At 43.5% G+C, this 5,146-nt stretch overlaps 1 pseudogene; it reads left to right on the top strand.

The window, feature by feature from the left end:
* The first annotated feature begins 2,524 nt into the window (after positions 1–2,524).
* On the top strand, positions 2,525–4,800 carry Mup4-ps3 (major urinary protein 4, pseudogene 3; annotated as a pseudogene).
* Positions 4,801–5,146: the final 346 nt, after the last annotated feature.

Below are 5,146 nucleotides of genomic sequence, written 5' to 3'. Positions count from 1 at the left end.
TTAGAGATACAAGAAAAATTTAATGCCTATTTGACATCTGGCTTTCTATTAGCAAATCAATGAATAGATTTAATTCAAGAACAAATTGAAGCAATATATCATATGACACAGCTGTCTTGCATTTCCTCCCTTAGAGGTTTATGCGTTACTCCTTTGCAAGCTAATTTTTCTCAGTATTCTCAAGAGAGCAAAGAAATCTCGAATTATCTGAAAGGAAACTGGTCCATGAAAGTGGAGCAACTATCGAGACAATTGCTGATGCAGATTGCTGTCCTTAACAACACTAGATTGAATCCTATCACGTTTGGAGATTTGACCTCATGGATTACCGATGCTTCCTCCTTTTTTAAAGAATGGACTGGCATGTTTGCCTGGGGGGCCATTGACCTTTTGGAATGTGGAGTATGTCTATAGCTCTTCTGCCATTTAAAACGAGAGCATGCCAGACACAAAGCGATTGTTTACCAGGCTATGGTCGCCATTGAAAGTTGTGCTACTCCCAACACATGGCTGGCCTCTTTGAAAAATTAAGAGTTTGCCCTAGATCCTATTTTGTCACTGTCATGTGAACTCATTGTATCCAGAGACGGGCAACTTTCCTTGGGCTCAGACCAACCTAAGACAGGGCCCCGGTGGCGATAGGGTAACCCAGTAATGGGAATGGCCGAGCTGCCAGGAGGAACAACCTAAGACAGGAGCAATGACAATATTGACGTGACACCCTGATCTAGACCAGTCATAGACAGAGGTGGCTACACCCCGTTTGAACATACGGGCTGGCCAAATGCTCCTCTGCCCAATTTCTCCCCAATAAAAAGGCACATATAGCCAAGAACGGTGTGTTACAGCATAAGTTCATTTATTGCCGTTGGGGTGCAAGAGTGGCCTGCCATAGCCGAGTTGGGCACTCTGTGAGACATGTCTGATCTCTCTCAGACCACTACCTCCATCTAATGGCTTCTTTTCTTTTATAATACAAAAAAGGAGGAGTTGTAGGGGTGGCACATATAGATAAAAGATGGCGCTGACATCTGGTGGTCGTTTGTGGTTAACACCCACAAAGCACATGTCCTGGCATTTCTCTGGCAAGCTATCAGGCTGGAGTGATAGTCATGCTAATGAGGTATTTCATGATCCACCAATCCCTAGAGGACAAGTATATAGCCATAGCCTGTTTTGTATATAAGGCTGGTGCCTTTGTTGCTTGGGGTTCCTGTATCAAGAATGAGGTGTTCCTGCAATAAAGGGTGTTGAGAAGAATCCAACAGTGTTGCATCTTCCTTGCTGGATGAGGTGGGCATTGCACTAGATCTTTCTGAGTCTTAGCTAACACTATGGAAAGATGAAAATAAATAGTACATACTATAGAGAGTTGATGCGAAGTGGAAATAAACCTATCGAGGACTTGCCTCCATCTTGAATTCTTTAATTCCCCACATCAAACACTATTTTATGTTTCTAGTTCCAGGGTAAATACAAGTTATATGGATACAAAAAATATTTATAACTGTGTGTCTTTGTAAGCAGACTCTTGACATCATTTCTACTTGGAACTCCATCAGCAAATATAACTTTGAACAATACCTTTGTTTTTCTTTAATGATGAGATTATGTCCAGTCAGTTAAAGTCCAACGTTCTCTGAGGTAAACAGCTGAAGCAGTTTACCTTATTAAGTTAGCAGTTATCATTCTGAGGTCAAGATTTTGGGGTGGGTTTGGGAATGGGGGCTGTCAGGTTAGCTTCAGAAGACCCTTCCTGATAATCTTTTTAAGTTAAGATTTATTATTTTTATGCATATGTGCCTGAATGAGTGAGTTCATATGTACCACATGTGTACAGGAGATCACAGGGGCCAAAAGAAGTTCATTTCCTGTGACTGGAGCTAGAGTCGGTTGTGAGATGCCATGTGAGTGCTGGGAATTGAACCTGGGTCCTCAGCAAGAACAGGTTTCAAATACTCTGACTCCTTCTTTTGACCTCCTTCTGACTTCCTTGGCCCCAGGTATATGCATGGTACACATGCAAAACCAATGCTCATACATATGAAATGTGAATGAATCTTTTAAAAGAATACCCAAGTAGTTCAGCTTCTTCCACACTCCACTCAAGTCTTGAAGCAAAGATTCTCTCCATGCTTGACCTTCCAGTTCAATACCCACCTACTCCATAACTGGCTTTCTGATTCCAAGTCAGATCCAAAGTTGCATCTGGTTCCAGGTGGCCCTCTAGAACTTCCACTGTTTTTCTTGGGAATATGCTTTGTGAAATGTATGAGTGCTAAAATCAATCCATAAGATATCACATTGCCATGTTTGAAAAGGGCATGAATAATCCGTGGCTTCACATCAATACATGAGAAAACATTCCACAGATCATGAGGGAAGGAGGCCCACATGAGAAGGAAAAAAAAAAGCACTCGAACCCAGAGAGCATAGAAAGATGAGCAAAGTGCTGGACGTGGAGTGTGGGCACCATCAGCAGAGAGATTGTCCCAACAGAGAGGCAATTCTATTCCCTACCAACATGAAGGTGTTGCTGTTGGTGCTGTGTTGGGCCTGACCCTGGTCTGTGGCCATGCAGTAGGAGCTAGGTCCTCGAGAGGGAATCTCGATGTGGACAAGGTAGGTTCAGTGAATAGTAACTTCTGACTCAGAGAGTGCTTTGGAGAACTCTTGAAGCCAAGTGGGTCCTCTGAGGGTATGGGTACAGTGGCTTGTTCTATTAGACAAACGAATGGCTTCAGACCTTGAAGTAAAACCAGTTGTATGGTATTCAGATCTAACAACGTTTGGGGACTTCTGCTCTCACTGAGAGGCAGGGGCAGAATGTTAGATATTGTGACAACTTTATCAAGCCAAACTCAAGTAGAAACACTTCCATGCGGTATCCCTGCCCCCTTCTCCCTTAAGCATTTTGCAGTCCATTACAGCTCAATGGGGCTTGGTTTTCTATTGTCGTGGCCTCTAACAAAAGAGAAAAGATAGAAGAGAACGGCAGCATGAGAGTTTTTATGCAGCACATCGATGTCTTGGAGAATTCCTTAGGCTTCAAGTTCCGTATTAATTAAGTGAGGTGTTTGCCCTTAGCTGAGGAAGAAGAAATAAGCGCAAATTCGTGTTTACTAAAGTATCGGACAGAAACGAAATAACCTTTAAAAAAACAGCCATTTTCTTATTTTGCAAAAATATTCAAAAGTTAAATGGAATCAGAAAATGGAGATATCTACAGAGTAGAGGGTGAAGAAGCCTGCCAGATCAAAAATCCCCTAAGCACCAGCTTGCTCTGTTTTACAGGGAAAATGGAGTGTGCACAGAATTTTCTTTGGTTGCCTACAAAACGGCAAAGGATGGCGAATATTTTGTTGAGTGTAAGTATATAGAATGTCTATATATCTATTCACAAGGAATTTAGTAAACCCTACCACCTTTATCGTGTGTGTGTGTGTGTGTGTGTGTGTGTGTGTGTGTGTGTGTGTGTGTGTGTGTTTTCCTGGGGATTGAACTCAGGAACTTGCACCTCCCAGTCAAATTTTCTACTAGGGAACTCACCACAACCCCTTATAGAATCTCAAGCACTTCCTGACATGGTTGATTTAGCCAGGGACACGGGTCCATCTAATAGCTAGCACCCTGTGGCAGGCAAGGGGGATAAGTATGCTGTGGTGGAATCTGATACTGCCTGGTAGCTAGCACTGGTGCACATTGCTCAGGATGCAGCCATGTGAGACGGCAGACTTATGAAAGACAGACGTGTCGCTTGAAGGTGCTGAGGGAGGCAGGTGAGCCTCAGAGAGGATGAGAGAGAGAGTGAGTCACTGCTGTGGCTAAGTGTTCTCTAGTGGGCATCGTCCCAGGGGCCCTTCCTTAGAAGTTACTTCATCGAGTCCAGAAAGCTACAGATGGGTAGCAGCAGACATCCCCGCCCCACATCTCTTCCAGGATATGTATTTTAATGATTTTTTTATGTTTGGGGTAGAACAGGTAAAGGGTTTACATGTTTTCTTGCAGACCAGAGAATTTCTGAGCTGTATCAAATTTCCTCCACAGATGACGGAGAGAATACATTTACTATACTTAAGACAGACTATGACAATTATGTCATGTTTCATCACGTTAATGTCAAGAACGGGGAAACCTTCCAGCTGATGGAGCTTTACGGTAAAGTATTTCCACACGGACACTGATCTTGGGGTGGGAAAAGAGGAAAGGAACTCTAGCTTTAGTATGGTCTTCCCGGCTTGGTCCACCTCTTTCTCAGTTCCGGAAGATCGACAATGTTCACCTGTACCTTGTCTCAAGCACAGTGATGGGCACACTCTGAAATCTCTCTGTGTGCCAGAAGGCCATTCCATGGGTGCCATATTCAGGATAGATTGGACCCACACTTGTCAACCATGTCACCAGCCATTTTCTCATCCTTATGGGGGTGCCCCTGTCCCCTCACTTAGTTCTGTGGTCAATGCCTAGGACACAGCTGCTACACTCACTGCTGCTCTTTTCACAGGCAGAACAAAGGATCTGAGTTCAGACATCAAGGAAAAGTTTGCAAAGCTATGCAAGGCGCATGGAATCACTAGGGACAATATCATTGACCTAACCAAAACTGGTAAGTCAGGATTCACTTATTTTTCTCGTCCTGAATATTATATCATAGAAGAAATAAACCTGGGGGATTGGCTATCAGCCGTGTTGAAAGGTGGAGAGGCACCTCATTTCCTCTTCAGGGAATAAAGTGGACCTGGTACCTGAACACGTTCTTGTTCTCACCCTGCAGATCGCTGTCTCCAGGCCCGAGGTTGAAGAGAGGCCTGAGCCTCCAGGTGGGCAATCTCCAGTGAGAGCAAGGAGGGGGTGGGCGTGGAGCAGGCCCTTCTAAAAGCGTTAGTATTGTGCACACAAATTATTATAATAATAATTTGATAAGGAGTCTTTGAGGAGAGCTTGAAAAATGGCTTTCAATTATGTGGATTTGTGACTATCTGGTCCTATTTTGAGCTCTAAAGTAAAGTGACCTAAGTACTTAGGCAAGAAAACAAGGGAGTGAGTTTTCCATAGTTGCTGCACGGTTGTGTAAAAAGGGCTCAGCAATGTGTTAATTGTCATTAAGAGTTAAAGTTTGAAACAGAGAGTAGCAGGATGTGAGTAT

The sequence above is a fragment of the Rattus norvegicus genome, chromosome 5, assembly GCF_036323735.1.
Source record: "Rattus norvegicus strain BN/NHsdMcwi chromosome 5, GRCr8, whole genome shotgun sequence".
Classification (NCBI taxonomy): Eukaryota; Metazoa; Chordata; class Mammalia; order Rodentia; family Muridae; genus Rattus; species Rattus norvegicus.
This window is presented reverse-complemented; position numbering and strand designations above follow the sequence as displayed.